The following is an 18,064-nucleotide window of genomic DNA, read 5'->3' as shown; positions in this document are numbered from 1 at the left end:
TATATTGTTGTTTACAAACTTTTTAGACTGAGCTTTGTTGGTTGAGCATGTTGTAGACAGTACTGCTATTACCGTTGTAATGCAGTATATGTTGGAAGGTAAAATTGTTGCTGTTTTTTCAGTTTGTCCTTTTTGCTACTTCTACGTCTTTTTGAAAATGGCCCACTCACTTTTGTACTGGCCCGCCCAAAATACTATTTCTGCCTACGCCACTGTACCAAGCGCCTAAACTGCACACCACCTATCCAATCGTCCTGCAGCGCCACTCTGTTGGGAGAAGTTAGCCTTCAGTAGCCTGGTCCTACCAGACTCTCGTACATTTCATTTGTCCAGAGAGTCTGGCCTCTCTCCATTGAGAAGTGTTAACTTCCTTGAAGGCGGGTACTCTGTTGAAGTTTAAAACTATTGGATCTGCCCAGAGCCACTCTGGATCTGCCACAACCAACGCTAACGTTTGGTCGTGACGTATGTCATGCGCATGTGCAACAAGAGGGGAGACCGACAACAACTTAGCATTAGCATCGCTAGCGTTAGCCTTAGTCAACTCCTTCACCACTAACGGAGCGAGCTGGAAAATCAAACTTTTCCCGAACCCCGTGTGGAGGAGGGCCACAACATCATGGCCCCCAACACAACTCAGCAAAGATTGTTCTTGCTCGGGCTTTAACTTCTGGATATTCGGCAGCGTTGCTGCCACAACGGACCGAATGGCTTCGCTCGCATCTTTCTAGTGCACGTCCTCAACGTCATCGTTCTCAGCCACTCCCTCTGTTCGCTGATTGGACCTACAAATATTTGACCGGAGAAAACCTAAGAATATATCGCAAACCCAGACGGAGTACTGAAGGGAAATGAAAATTGAGCGGAAGTAAGTAGGAGAGCGGAGCCAGGCTAAGCCTTCAGGGCTTTCTGACAGAAATCTTTAGTAGTAGTAGTAGTAGTAGTAGTAGTATAACGAGTAAAAGTATGTTCACAGAGGAGGTTATGGTGGAGGAATGGGTCACAAACAAAGGCTTTCACCCAGGAGACAGTGGTTCATGTCCTGAGAAAGCTGAAGTCAATGGGGATTTATTATTCTTAGAATTCATTGTAAATGAGGGCTGCCCTCAATGATTTCTCGAAATTTACATAAAGTTTCAATGAATAAAATTACTTTTTTATTTTTATTTTTTTAAATTAGTATTATTTTCAGTTTTCAGTTTGGTTAGGGTTAGTCACCAAAACTACTTGTTGGTTATATATATATATATATATATCAAAGTATATGTCAATCAATCAATTTATCAATCAATCAAAGGTAGCACACGCTAGCACCGATTGGACAGAAATTCAGTCACCTCTCCTAAAAATTAAGTAGAGTGACAAAAGGCCGAAACAAACTTGGGAAATAAGCTAAAATCTATGGCGGAGGAAAATGGTATTATTAATATTAATGTGTTCCCTCCAGTCTGTTGGTCAGTTACCATCATGGCCAACCACAGAACCTGAAGTTGATCTCTGCATACTGAATAATAACAAAATCAATCAATCAAGAGATATAGTCTAGGAACTTAGGTCTCATCTTTAACAATAATGGAGTTCATATTTTAAGTTCTATACAGATGTATCAAAGGATCCAGAGAGTGGGAAAGTCACATTTGGAGTAAACAATCAAACAAGAATTAAGAATTAAAAAGGGATATAGAGTTTCATATCAGAAGTCAGTATTCACAGCAGAGATGCTGGCAATACTATGTGCACTTTGGTGAGTCAATAAACAAGACAACTCAGTCACATTCAGTGATTCAGGAGCAGCTCCAATAAGATAAATCAAATCCAAGTCCAAACCTGATATATTGACAGAGATTTATTAAACATACAGAATTCACAAAGCAGGATGTGAGGTGGGTTTTATCTGGGTACCAGCACACATGGGTTTACTCACTTCTTTTTTTGAAGAATTCTGTATGTTTAATAAATCTCTGTCAATAATCGGGTCTTCTCACTCTACTTTTCAGTTTTCAAAAAAAAAGTAACGTAACGCAAACTTAACATACAGACAGAAACAAGGGAACTTTGCTGATGACAATATTCTCCAGATGTGAGTGAGTCTCCTCACAACTTTCAGGGTGATTAATCAGCATAATATAGGCTGTAATGTCTGGAGGTTGGCAGGTATGCTGATAAACCATAATTATACATAATTGCCCATGATTATTGACTCGGCTTTTCATCTATAAATGCTTTAAAATTGAGAATTTGGCTGCTAAACTTTTAAAAAACAAAATTCCGGGGGGTTGAGTAATGATTACTTTGACGTCTGTGGTGAGTAATGTCACAGAAGGCCTACTCATAAAACACAACGACTTCAACGATATCGAATCTCAATCCAAACAATTTTGAAGAGTTGTCAGCCCTGTCAACCCTTTAGCTGACATGGAAAAGTCGTCCAAGAGGTGTTAGAATCAACTGCTGTTTCAACATCAAAAATGAATAAGGGTTGTTCTAATTTTAACAAATGCTAAAAAAAAAAAAAAAAAAAAGGCCACAGACTTAGCTTTTGTGGACTTTAATTCTATAGTGATGTAAAATAGGATGACTATATAATACAGTACCACAAACTAATTCAATACAACAGAGCATACACATCTGCCTGCTTATTGGTTAAGGGGTGTTACCTTATAGATTGAGTAGACATGCACAAGACACAGAGTTGGCCATTATTCTGCTGCAACTGTGGGGCTTCATAACTCAATAAGAACATGGCTGTTGGTGATTTATGCTGCGGACCACGGCAGTCTGTACATAAATCACAAAGAGCTCACCTATCGCTTTCACTTATTCATGCTAGCTATTATTTATAATGCCACCGTCTGGCCCTATGTGATCAATATCCTTAATTCTAATTACATCTCAAGCACTCGCCACTCTGTGTTGTTGGTACAACACGCTTTTGCGTTGAAAATGTTAATCAGCGTGTTCTGCATGCGGCACGGGAGGGGATGGAAATCACTGAATGAGGGAGAATGTAGAGCGAGAGGGAGTGTGATTAAGGGTGAGTGCAGGGATGAGAATATGAGCTTAATGCTCCAGGGATGATGTTGACCTGAAATACCTGCGAGATCAGACATAATCTGTCGTGCTCAGCCGAGGGTCCAAAATGGTGTATACGAAAGGCCAAGACCAGAAGAATAGAGGGGGGATCAGGCTCGCCAAACAAACAGAGCTTTTATCCGGAGCCGAGCGGCCTATTGACACTCCCCATAGTCGGCTATCTCCTCTCCCATCGCCTGTTGACTCTGCTGCTCAGTGGATTTGAGACAAGGATCAGACCATGGCTCAAGTCAAAGTCGTGTGTTCATAATGCCCAGTATGCTAGCGGACACTATAGGACACACTGTGTGATAAGGTGTGTCCGCGGCCCCAGTCCTTGCTGGTCAACCTGCTGTTTAACTTCACAAACAGCGGTTGATGACAGTGATGGTAAAGGACACACTTTGTTTGTCTCTGCGGTGGTTATGTGATTGGGGCCTTTGATCAAATCTCATCGGCACAGCTAGCAGGAAAGAGTGAAGCTGTGAATGTGTTGTTTACTTTTGATCAAAGCTGATGTGAGCAGGGATGATGGATCTAATCTGTCCAGCAGGACACAGAGAGGGGCAACATCTTGACCCTTTGAACACTGGCTTTATTAGACACAGTGTTCCTGTTGCTTCGTCCGTCAGTAGGGAATAACGAATGCATCCACAGTACAACATGATCACCACAAACTCAACTCCAAAATTGCATGGAGCTGAATATGTGATTGTGCAAGTAAATAAATAGCTCCCATGCAGATGTGACAGGAGTCGCCTTCATCTCCTGTTTGCCCACTGAAGATTACTTGCACTGATAAATGTGTGTTTGTGTGTGAGCATCTGTGCCTCTGTGTGCTGTTTACTGTGGGGATGAGGAGTCTCCATAATCCAGAGCGCTGCTGTGGCAACACGGAAACAGAGGTAGCGTGAGGTTAATCCCACAGGAAATAAGAAGAGGTGAAATGAAAAGGTCACCGACAAGTAAGGAGTAGGGACGAGAGATACAAAACAGAGAATCATCTAAAGTCAAAAAAAGAATTTCTAGGAATCTTTTTTTGGAGGCCATCCAAGGACTTACTTAGAACTGGCAACAATGCTGCTGGTTTGTTTGTTAACAATGCAACAAGTCATTGTGGTCTTTTTTCATTTTACAAAAAGCCCAATTGGAAAAGGTGAATATATAGCAACCAAACTGCAAAATACTGTGAACCCCAAGAGCATATCGTTTATAGTCAGTGTCTGTGTGTGCAGTTATTGAAAAATATCTCCTGGTGGATAAGTTTCACATGCCCTGACATAAACTTTTGACAACAAGATGTGTCTCGTACTTGTTAAACTAATTGACCTTCATCCTAAACTCAAAACAAATCATGTCATGCATTCCATTATAAATCTACCCCAGTGGAGGTTTCCGTCAATAGCAGAAGGAGTGTGTGTGTGGGTAAAACATGGTGGTGTGGTAGCGGGGGCACAGAGCAGAAACACATCATAGTTGTTGTTTAATTTGATGATGTCCCAGCGAGAGTTATCTGGGCGTGCTACAGGCTCAGATCTATCTTCCGCTCTCTGTTTGTGAATGTGTTCTTAACCACTAGATCATTGTAGCAATACACTGGTGGCAGCGCTCCGGCATTACCCTGCCTGCAGCATCGATCCTCACAGCTTCATTTACAACAGTATGGATTTCTGCATCGGGGGGAGGAGTGAGAGACAAAGAGAGACAGTGAGTGAGACAGAGAGCGAAAAATTGAATTTTTAGAGGCACTTTCAATGCACCAGTAAAGTGAATATCCTAAAACTTAAATAGAAATATATAGAACGCTTTGAAGTCAACATTTGAATACTTCTAAGGGCTGACATAGGTTGTTATGTTGTTTTTTTAACCTGTAGAAGTTTCAAAAGGTGTATTCCAAGGATTTTTATAATGCACTTCCATAAAGTTTAGGGACTTGCAAGAGTAAATAATTATTATAATAAAAGAAGAGTCAGACTCAAAGCAGCAGAGGCAATGACATCCCCCCATTTGCAAAATCCCTGGAACTACACTTCCCATACTACACCTCACTTCATTTTAATGGCCATGTGAACCGTGAGTAAGTAGAATTTGTTTTGTTTACAGCATGGAAAAAAACCCTTTGCTACACAGGAGGTTTCAATTTAAATGCAATTCAAATTTTGGCAGAATTTTCAGAAAATCTGCAAGATAAAATACGAGTTAATGTCGGATCTCATCCACTACCGTTATATGAATATTGGTGGTGCTAATTCTCCAGTAGTGTTCCGTTAAACCACTGCAGAAGAAGAGGGTGCAATGAGATGACGTTATTAATAGAGCGCTAGTCAAACCTCAAACGGTAGAAAATGTGATGGGAATATGGCATTTAAGTTTGTTTAATGTATTGAATTTAGATCTGAGCCGTCATGGAATGTTGAATTCATGAATAATTTGCTATGTCCAATCCATTATACTTTGTTATATTTTGCTTTTATCAATACGCCAAATGTGATGTTTTTTTTAAGGCTGAGTATTACTCCCTCATGACTCGTGTCCCTTTAAAGCTGCTCTACTCAATATTTCTGATATTAAGAATGGTTCACATGGCTATTTGTAGATAAAAGAGGTAATTTGCAGTGACAACCCCTGCAATTCCACTCAGTTCAGATCAATTTAGCATCTCTTAGCAAATTTGTTAGTTTTACAGCCCTTTACAGTTTTGGTTCACTGTCACCTCTCTTTAGGGACGGCAGTTGGTCAGGCGGTAGAGCGGGTCATCTTTTAATCACAACGTTGGTGGTTCGATCTCCTGTCCGCATGTCGAAGTGCCCTTGAGTGAGACACTGAACCCCAAGTTGGTCCCGATGGACAGGCCAACGCCCTGCATGGCGGCTCCACCTCCATCAGTGTATTAATGTGTGTGTGAATGGGTAAATTGTAAAGCACTTTGTCTGGTAAGGTAGAAAGCCACTATATAAATACAGTCCATTAACCATTTACAGAGAGTTGTTTCAAGCAGCCGCAGGCAGCTGTTTTCAGTGAAAAAGCTCTCATAAACTGAATGTTGCTACATGCCCAGCACCAAACTGCAGACAAAGTTACAGACTAGCTACCATTTAACATAGTGGAGCATTTAGTAGCTAAAGAGACCCATTTTCCCCTTAGTTGTTTGTGGAGAAAAAAACAAAGCTAAGAGACTGAATGATGGACACACATTTAACATGTTGCTAAAAACAGAACTACAAATTATTCTCATGTTGCTCCATGTCTACTGGGTGTGGAAATAAGCAACAGATTGCTAACACATTAGTCATATCCAGTGCATAAAGTGTTGCTAAATGTGTCAGTGTTGTATTTACAGCTTGTCCTGCTGCCCCCAAGTGGCCAAATAAATCTGATCCGAATCACACGAATCTGCCCTGTCGAAACAATCAAGATTAGGCAACACTGCTGCATGACACATATTACTCATTCATGACAGATATTGCTCAGGTAATGACATCACATCAATAATTTATAGGCATTTACAAATGCAGAAAGCCTATATTGATGTAATTTGAGTCCTGGCATATGAAGTGGGTCTAGTTAATGTATCCAGAAGGATTTAAAATTCATTAATTCTCTGTAGCTCTGATGGTTGAGGCTTAGTATTGAGGATGTGCCAAGAGAGAGAGAGAGAGAGAGAGAGAGGAGCACAGTGATCATAAAGTCAAAGGTCAATCCACTGAGGTATAATATAACATGCACAAATGCTCTCTCTCTCTTGCTCCGTCTCTCTCTCTTTCTGGTTTTTAGAAGCTTGGAGGGATTTCTTGGGATCAGAGGGACTTACAAATGTCCACTACTTTACACGTACAGTGTGTGTGTAGAGGTGATTGGTCTTTGGCTTGGCTCGAGGGTTTTGTGAGTAATTTTACCCAATTAAATGACACGTCTATTACAGATTAAGATTCATTTAAGATATCCGCATATTAGATGTGCATTAGATGGCAAAAAGTATGAAGACACCGCAGTCCTTATACTTTTGTGTATTTTTGACTGAGGTTTGAGTGACGCCTCTTGGTTCCAAGTAATCTTAATGCTACTGCACACAATGATTCTTTAGACAAAAGTGTGCTTCCATCTTTGTGGTAACCATTTGGTGAAGGCTAAGGGTGTACCCCCCTGAAATCTGATTGGCTACCCAAGGTTGAGCCATTCTCATGAACTATAATTGGTCTCCAGTCAGATGCAAGATCTTAGTTCGAAACCAACTATTTGCCGAGTTAAATTAAAAAAAAAAAAAAATTAACACAGGAATGTAAGATACTGTAAGATACTAGATATTAGTAATTAAAGTAGATATGAGCAGTGGAGACAGAAATGGTAATTGAATGTTATTCTGACGTTTAGCATGATGATGCCCTTGTGCACACAGCAAGGTTCATAAAGAAATGGTTTTCCCAGATTGGTGTGGAAGAGCTTTACTGGCCTGCACAGAGCCCTGACCTCAACCCTATCCAACAGCGGTGGGATGGATTGAAGGTCTAATCTCCAACATGAGTAGCCAACCAAACTGACACTCCTGTGGCTGAATGGGAGCAAATAACACCCAGTGTCCATAGGCATTAAATCCATATTTGACCAATCTGCGCTTCTCAATTGACATCCAAGTGTGTCCTATATGCACCATGTCCTGAAATTACCATTTCGTTTTTATTTTTAACCATAACCACCATCTTTACCTAAACTTAACCAAATGTCTCACTTTATTGATACCGTAATAATTCCAAGAGTGTAGTCTGTAATAGCAACATATCACATAAAGGTCTATTGTTTGAATGTCCACATACTTTAGGCCATGCAGTCTGCCAAATCCCTGGATTTAAAGAAAGGAGTCAAACTTAAAATGGCAATCTTTAAAATGTAACTCCTGGTTGATTAAGACTTTCTATTTGAGTGAAAACAATGGGATTGTGCTGATAGTTAAGCAGTCTGAAACACAGAGCAAATTGCTATGGTCTTGTTGTTGATACAGGAGCTTCACTTTTTCAGAATTGTTTAGCCCTACATAGTTCCATTTTTTGTCTGTGGATCATCAATGTCACCACAGACACCCAGTTCGTACGTATACTGCAAATACTTTCATCAGTGGGCCATAGACTCAGCATTCTGTTACCTTCTTCAGCAATAGATAGTGAGTTAACAAACATTTATGTAAATAAAAATCTTCAAGATTACAGTTTCAAATCTTATATAAATGTTTTAAAATGTGTAACTATGCTCAAAGTTCCTTTTTTTTACGTTAGCGGTGAAGAGCTCATGTACTGAATATTGCAACAGGTACTTAGGTGATGTAATCAGATCAAGGCCTCAATGTTCAATATCCATTTTTGGAAGGATGGTCCTTGTTGGAAAAGAGTGTGAGGATAGAGATATCCCAAGAGCTCTTATCAGTTCCACTTCTAGCTGATACACACTGACACACTTACAGGCACACACACACACACACACACACACACACACACACACACACACACACACACACACACACACACACACAGACACACACAGACACACACACACACACACACACACACACACACACACACACACTATTATCCAAGAAATGCCTTAGGTAAGGTAAAAAAGAGCTTCTTGCCTGTCTAGTCCACTGTTGCCACATTATCTGACACACTGTGGATTTGGGTTCAAGTACACCCGCCCACACACACACACACACACACACACACACACACACACACACACTCATATATAAATACAGATAGACACAAACAAACACTTGTTCATGAATAGATACACACACACACACACACACACACACACACACTCTCACACAGGTCTGTGTTCACCATGATGCAACTTGCAGGTGCAAAAGTGAAAGAAAAGAGGTAAGTGTATAGCTGTCACCAGATGCTACTATTTCATATCCACTTTTCCTAAAGTCAGTGAAAGCTTTATTTACAGACTGTCACTGAGTTGATATGTAACAATGGTTATTTTTCCATTGCTTTCTCTACCCATAAAAGCACATACAGTATTTGCTATGAATGTTGTGGAATGTGATGCAGAAGACAAAACTATGTTTCACTACAGTATATAATACTTTTTTTCTCTTATCGCTCCTCAGTTTGTTTGGCTGATAAAGTAGGACTGCATTTGGCCGTAGAAACACAGCATCCTTCAGTGGACACCGACAGGGTTCTTCATGAATATTACACACTGTACCATAGCTCAGAAACCCCTGGCATGAAGACAGGGATTGAAGGGTATATAGAAAGAAGGGATATCAGAGTCAGACAAGGTTGGTGGGGGGGGAGAGAGAAGAGAACAGAGACATTCTGGACCACACGTTGCTGTGAGACTGCAAAGCAGCCAGAGATTGGGAAGAAAATAGAAACCCTATTTGATATTTAATTGGAATTGATCGTGTGGAGCAGCTGAAAATTTTAACACTGGGCAAATCCATACATTTCAGGCGTGCTGGGATGCCGTCTACCAGTGTATGTGTGTGTGTTCAGTGCCTGAGATACAGAGCCTTGCCAAAAAATAACAAACAAGAGAGCAAAAGCCCTGTGAGTCACACATCAGAGCAAGAGAGGCGAGCGGAGTGAGCGAGGGACACACAAACGAGAGAGAGAGAAAAGGGTGAATGAGAGAAAAGGGAAGAGGGAACATAGGCAACACAGGAACAGAGAGCAGGAGGTGGGAAAACAAGAGACAAGTTTTAATAGTTCTTACCTTATGGCAACTCCATCTGTTTGGTACAAACCAACAAGATCCTCAATAATGGAAGCACGGGAGCAGGGGAGATGTTTAGTTTAAGCTCACAGAAAAAAATCAACCACCTATTTATTGTACAATATACACTGTATGTATGCTATAATTGGCTTCTCTTGGTTAGGTGTATCAAAAACAGTTGCATATACATGTATTCTGCATTGTACCATATGGAAGACATTTTTGGAATTGCATCAGTTTTAATAAATCATATTTGACTGGTAATGTGATATGTATAAGAATGTCACTGAACTGTAAGAGAGTGTGTGTGCACATGCGGCATTGTAACAGAAAAAACGTCTGTTCTGTACCCACTAGTTCCTCTGAAAACGGCAATAACGAGCCCAGATGAAAGAAACACATGAAAGGAGGAGGGATACATTACCATGTGTGAGGAAAGAGAAATGTGTGCGACGTCCTGTTCCTTCCCACCTCTATCTATGTCTATGCGCTCGCATGTGGGCATATAGATGAATCAGTGCACAAACACTTTCGCACACATGCCTACACGAACACAGAGGCGCACAAACAAAAAAACAGAAAGCCAATGCCTAAAGACAAAAGCTGCGCTGCGGAACAAAAGACAACCAAAAAAGCCATCAAGACACCCGCAGCAGGCACCCATTGTGATTAATGAAAACAAATATTGGGAGAGAGTGGGGCACAGGCGCAGAGAAACAGCACAAACAATGGAGCAGACAGCATAATGCATTCAGGGTTCGCTGACGGCCCTCTAGTGCAGAATGAGAATAATAGGAGGAGAGAGAAAGTGGGATAGAGGGACAAGAGGGAGAAGGAGGGGAGGAAGAGGAAACAAGGGTACTAATGTGAAATCCATTCTCCCTAAAAACATCAACACACACACACACACACACACACACACAGCCTCACACACCAGCCAGCTTTCAAACTCGCCGTGCTGTCAGTGCGTCTGTGCTTACACCTGCTACACCGGGCAAAGTGTTTTCTTCTGCCCAGCTTAGAGGGTGTGTATGCAGCTTGCACACATAGCTACACATCACTGGCTATATCTGAATTAATTTGAGAGCCTAAGTGGGTTAAATATTGCTATGGCATGTTTGTGAGTGTTGGGTACTCAATGTCATGGCGTATTGGGACGTGAAACCTCTCATTGCAAAGTAATGACAGTTAATAGGCTACACCAAATTGCATATAAGCATCCAGTTTGACAGACTGCTTATGATTTTATGCTCCTTTTATAATAGGTCAGGTTAGAGTTCATCAGTCTGCAGGTTGGTACCTTTAGTAAATGTTTTGAAATAAAAAAGTCTCACTTGACAAAACAATCTCAGGTTAATCTCCACCTGCTTGCGTGTTTCAGGACTTTCAACCACAGCACATGGTCTTCGTCAGCAGATCTAGCTCAGTTGTCATGAAGCTGTTGGTGTTGAAATGTTCAATTATTTTGAGCACTTAGTAATTTCAAGCTTAAAAGTTGAGCTTTCTTATTTAAAAGCTCTGGAACAAGGGAGTAAGTGGACTTTGAGTTGAGATAGTTTTGTTTATGTTTCCAAGGTTAAGATTGTATTGTCCAGCCTTTAAGTTTATCATAATTTCTCTATCATTTATTTTTATCTTCCTCTTGAAGATGATCTTGAAAACAGAAAAGAAGGTTTTAATATTAAAATCCAAAACAACTACTACTAGTACACTACTAGTACTACACTTGTTTACCTCCTAGTTGTATTGCTGGCTTGCTGCTCCCCTACCAGCCAGAGTGCAGGGCCCTTGTGGATCTGCCTAAATCCCTCCAGACCAAAGTGGCCGGGACCCTCAGTTTGGAACTCCCTGCCTGAAGAACTGAGGCTTGCAGAATGACTAACATCTTTTAAATTACTTCTTAAAATGTATCTCTCAACAACAACAAAACTTTTATTAATGTCAGCCCAAAGTTTTTTCAAAATGTTTCCAGTTCCACTATGTGTTTAATTTATTTGTTTTTTCCTGTCTTATTTTATTCTATTTTCAGAATTTTATTCACTTTACTTTTATTTACTGGATCTTTATTTTATGGTGATGCAGATTTGTTTTTATTTTTGTTTGTCCTTGTGAAGCCCTTTTTAAAATGTTTTTGAAAGACTCTGTATGAAATAGGTTTATTATCATTATAATAATAATAACTAGGCATTTCTAAAAATCCTGGCTCATTAGAATTTAACAAGATCACTGGCTAGTAAAAGTTGATCGTCAGGTTCTAATGCTTAATTTAGGTTTAAATGCGTAATCGTTTGTAAGCAGTAATGTTAAAGGTCTCTGACTTGCATTAATGGAAAATTATAGTCTCAATGCACATAAGGTAGTTATAGGCGAGCTTTGAGCATGTCACATTACTGTAGGATGGTGGTTCCTAGAAGAGTCTGGGTCAGATGATTAAAGACAAAAAGTATGTAACAGAAATATATATTTGTTCACCTGTGAAAATCCAATAAAATATGAAACATCCAACATGTTCTTTGGTTGAACTGCTCATAACTCAAGCTTACACCAAAAGACATAACCTGCAATTAGGGCTCAATGGTAGACATTGTTTCAATTTCAAGGCGTCAGGGGCCAAAAAGGAAAGGTTTGAAAACCACAAACAGTGAGGTGTTACACTTTTTGAATTTTCAGCAATTCTCTCATTAAAGGCACTGCAGCATATTCTCCGCAGCTTTGTCAAATAAAAGACACTGGGGAAACAAATGTGTGATGACACTAAAATGAAAAGCAAAATCCAGAAGAAGACACCTCTGCTCATTAGGCTGCAGCTAATTAGACCTCTGCTTATTGGAACCCCTCCTCAACCTTATGTTCCTCAAAAGAATGAATGACATCTAGTGAAACTAAATGTCATCTATTAGCCTGAGATGTAAAGCTAACTTGATCATTTAACTGCTACAAGTTTACTTTGAGCTTCACTGCTTAACCTTCCCTGCTTGATGCCGTCTGTGTGATAAGACAAACACAGAGCTTTCAGTGGCTTGACTACCCACTGGGAATCAGTGCAACTTATTTTCCTTCATCAACAGTCCCTAAAGAAACAGAACCAGCAGGACAGGGATGAATGAGCAAATTTATGTTGTGAGACAAAGGGTAGCTGAGGGAGGAGGGATGGAAGCAACAGCTTCTGGCCGAAGGCTTCCTTTGGTGGTCTGTGTTATTCCCATCTGGCTTCATTACAGTCTTATCTCTAGGCACGCCACACAGCCAGCGAGAACGGGCCAGAGAAGCTCTGCAAGGTTGTGGACATGGCACACCTGCCACCTCAGATAAAATAAACATCAGAATTAGGGCGCAATTTTAGCTCCTGCTTCTCAACGTTTTACAGTCGCTTTGCTTTCTCTCATCCACCTTCCTTGTTGATTAATCCGTCTCTCTCCCTGTGTTTAGCTCTCTCTCTCTCTCTCTCCCTTTTCTCCCCATCCTTGTGTCCCTCCCTCTCTCATTCCCTCTCTCATTCCCTCCAGTCCTTCCTGACAGGGCTGTGATAATGGGATGGTGAATTAGGACCATCCCGTTTTTTTCCCACCTATCATCCTCCCGGCGGTTGATGTGATGTCTCACCTATAAGGTCAAAGGCTAATCGGTGTAAAGCAGTCAATGCTATGGTCAGAATAATCAATCACTCTGTGCTGCGATATCACAGGCGCCACTTTGAGCCCCCCCCCACAAACCCATCTTCATGTGCATTTCAAAAAACACACACAAGCAGGTTTCGCTTACTGACACAAAGATTGAATCCTAGCCAGATTTACATAATGTCATTAACAGGTATTTATTTTCGCAACCTGTTCCAAGATCAGCCATAGTCATCAAACTGCAAAATATTTCTCATTTTATAGTAAAAAAAACATTCTTTCTGCAAATGCTGCTGGCATAATAGCAAGTGTTTACATGGTTTTTAGTCTTTCACGTTGTTCCCTTTGCTGGAAAATCTAATCACTCTCACAGGTTTCACTTAATCACATGAAAAACAAAACCTGAACTATTGAGTCTTTTTAATCCACTTTGTGAATACATATTGGAGAACACAGCTTTCATCTTCCAAAAGGGATTAGTTCTAAACGGCAGAGACAGAGAGGCCTTTGAGGGGAGCTAAAATTACAGGTGGAGTGATCCCTTCTAAAATTATCCAACTCTTTTATATTGCGCCTCTGAAGAATTCATGCTCATGTTTAATTCCCAAGCTCTGATAACGAATGTCTCCTCCAAGCACCTGAAGATTAATAGACTTTTACCAGGTGCTCTCTGTCTTTTTATAACACACTCCAGCTATTTAAACGCTCAGCTGTCTGGCTGTCAGCTTACAGCATCAGGACATTTAGAGGAAGTCTTAACCCATTGATTTACTTAGAGAGTGGTACGACAAATAGCATCGGACACAAGTAGAAAGAAAAGTACACTGAGAAAAAAAAAATGGAAATAAAGCTTTGATTTTCTATGAATCTGATGATCTTTGATCTAGGAAGTTGTACTGAGCTAAACGCTAACATCAGCATGTTAACATGGTCATGATGACAATGCTAACATGCTGATGTTTAGGAGGTATAACATTGACTATGTTTACCATCTTAGTTTAGAGTGCTAGCATGCTAACATTTGCTAATTTGGACTAAACAAAGTATTGCTTATAGGAATGTCATTAGTTTTGCAGGGATGCGGTTTTAAACCAAACCATTCTTAACTAGATATGGAAAGTGAAGGGATCTCCAAAGTCGTTTGGATACATTCTCAGGGGACCATGAGTGACTGTAAGAAATGTTGTGCTAATCCATCAAGTAGACAGCAAAAGTCAGGGGATCACTAAAGTCATTGGGATTTATTACGAAAAATCATGGCAATACATCCTATAGTTGTTAATATATTTCACTAAAAAATAAGAATATCAACCTTATAGCGCTAGAGGGAAAGTCAGGGGATCACCAGAGTCAGGGGGATTCATCCTCTGAGGACTACAAATGTCGATACAAAATTTAATAGCAATCCATCACATAATTTCAGTCTGGACCAAAGTGGTGGACCAACCGTGTAACCAAAAGGCAGACATTGCCATTCCAAAAAAAAAACTGAAAAAAAAAAAGCTCATGAGTTCAAACTCTGCAACTACAAACACAAATTCAGAGCAACTACACATCATAAAACCAAACACTCTGCTGTTGCCCGTGCGCCTCCTTGCACCAAAACAAGCCGAACTTTGAGTGATGAAAAAGCATATTCAGATTTCACACTCCAATAACAACAAGTAATCAAAGCCAGTGGTGGAGCCGCGCTGACAGAGGCAGCAGACCGAGGCGGAGTGACGCTGCCGCAGCCCTCAGTCACACTCTAAACACCTGTCCTTAAATGGACACATCAATCCCTATTTCACAGCCCACCTGGCCTTCTACACTGACACACACACACACACACACACAACACACACATGTGGTACGCAATATATATGCACACACAGAAACTATGCAGACATTTCCACATATCTGTCTGAGCAGATGTTTAGGAAAAAAAGTACAGGGGGAAAAGACTTCTGGACAAAGTCTTTATCTAAAAAGCTAGAACAGGAGACACCAAAAGGATGGGGGTAAAAGGAGATGGAAAGCGGGAGAGCAGAAATCAATCCGTTGCAATGCAGTATACGGTAATCTCACTCTCCTGCAGGACGGACTGATTCACAGCCGTGGAGTGGCGGGGGATCGGTGCACCATGTGAGAAAATGGTCCAGAACCGAAAAGAGGGTAGTGAGCACTTAGCACTTAGCACCTGGTCTGGGATAATACCCATTCTCTCTCTCTCTCTCTCTCTCTCTCTCGCTCTCTCACACACACACACACACACACACACACATACACACACACACTCTCACAACCACACACACACACACACACACACACACACACACACACACACACACACACACACACACACACACATACTCACACAACCACTTTGCCTAATAGAGTAGCAGCAGTAGTCAGCGTTTCCCATGGCATGCTGTAATCGCATGGCTGGACTCAGTGATGGATTTTGGGTTAGAGGCAGCATCAGCACCACTGCAATAAACACACACACACACACACACACACACACACATAAACACACACACACACACACACACACACACACACACACACACACACATAGCTATCATTCACATGTGCATACACTTAGGCATTTGCACAAAAGGTTCTGTGTACAGAAGGATTAACGTTAATATGTTAAGTTAAATGGAAGAGGCATATGAGGGATAATGGTTGTTTTGGGGATATTTTCCCCCATCCATACAAGTACAGGAACATTTCTTTACAGTGACAGTAATCTAAACTCAGAAATTTGCTTTTAGAGTTGTTGTTTTTTGTGTGGATACAGGATCCTTAACAATGGCAAAAAATAAATAGCTAAAAAATATACAAGCTCATTTAAGCACTTACCGCTGCTGCAAAGGTATTTCAAGAATCCTCAAAGACTCATTCAACCATCTGGATAAAAAAACTCTCCGTCTGCCACCTAATTAAAGCAACACTATGTAACTTTTCCCTCTTCGGTCCCCCTACAGGTTGTCTCATTGGAACTACAGCTGCAGCTAAAAGTTACATAGTGTTGCTTTAAAAAATGTGGACACTGATGGGGGTTTCCTAAATTGCAATGTTTCCCAATCCAAACAAATACTCTAGCCAGAAATTATGTATATCCATGCTCAATTTGTACAATGTGAAACAAAATGTAAACATTTTATTGTCAATCATATTCAGCGTTTGGCAGTAACACCACATTACAGTAATGGAATTTCTTTAGTAGCGAGTTGTGTAGGAGATTTACAATACTTGTGGATCAACTTGTTTGCTGTCTTCTTGGTAGAGCTTAGATCGGCCCAAAAAATCAAGCCCGAACCTACCCGAGCACGAGCACGTTGCGTCCGAGCCCGGCCCGACACATTAACTGTAATTATGAGCCCGAGCCCGATTTAAACCCGACACTTTTTTAACACGTGGCCGTTATAACTGACTTTCTCAACTACAATTCAGAGTTGTTTGAACTGCAGAAATCTGAAGAAATCTAGAATAATGCAACAAGGACGAAGCCTGTAAACTGCGCTGTTTGTTTATTCAGAATGGAACGGATCGCAAATGGATCCGAATGAAGAAACGTAAAAAAAAGAAACAATGATGAACAACATATTGTTGTCACTGCCCACGACTTGTTTAAACTGCTTCCATACCTCTGACTTTCCTCCACACTTGCTCAAAGGTAATTCTCCTGTTTTTCTTTTTTTTTTTACATCTTCAAGCTCCATGTTGCACTTAAGATACACAATACAGCCCAGCAGACCCGGTGTGATGCGTGTGAGAGGAGGAGACTCCGCGCATGACAAGTGCTGCATTTTGTAACTGCAGCCTAAATTTTGTACACATTTGTTACTTTTATATAGCCTATATATATATTTATAATATTTCTGATTATGGCATAGCTTTCTCCCCACCCAATTAGGCTAAATTGGTAATGGATAAAAAAAAAAAAAAGTTTGATCAAGGGTCCGGCCCAAGGATAGTGGCAGAAAATAGAGAAGTAGAGAATCTAAACTCTACTTCTCGGGCGTTTGATTAAGGGTTGATAACAATTTCTTCTCTGCACGTTCTGTGTGACAGACTGATGTGGGAAACGTTAGCTTGGCGCAGGATGTGTAGGGAGACGGCTAGCCTCTACCAAATGTTGTAGGTAAAACCAAAAGAGTTGTTCATAGGTTCACTATTGGTGGGTTAGTGACATGAACATCTTAATACCCTACAGTCACCAGAACTAAGCTAACATAAGCTGGTGATGTCCTAATGGTATAGGCTGGCCACTTTCTTCATGTTAAAAACTGATTAAAAAAAATTAGACATGTATGTGTGAAGGATTGGAAGTTGTGTGAAGGGGTTGTACTCGATTGCTTTCACACGGCTCTCACAGACTGTTTCGCAGTATGTGAAATATCTAATTTTTTTCATGGCCACATACACTAAAATGCATGTGCGGCCGGACCAGCTATCAAAACAAAGAACAGAGAAGCTCGGATTACAAGACACACAGAGGGAGTGTGACTTCATCCTCTGCTCAGGACGCCATTACTCCAACATATCTTTACATAGCACATATTTGTTTGCTGCTCTATTCACATTCTGAATATCAAGTACAGCCCCTTTAAAGACATAATATAACTAATAACTTTTTAACTTTCAAGTAATTGTTAAGTTACATT

Source organism: Sander lucioperca, chromosome 1, assembly GCF_008315115.2.
Source record: "Sander lucioperca isolate FBNREF2018 chromosome 1, SLUC_FBN_1.2, whole genome shotgun sequence".
NCBI classification, from domain to species: domain Eukaryota; kingdom Metazoa; phylum Chordata; class Actinopteri; order Perciformes; family Percidae; genus Sander; species Sander lucioperca.
Note: the sequence above shows the minus strand (reverse complement) of the source record.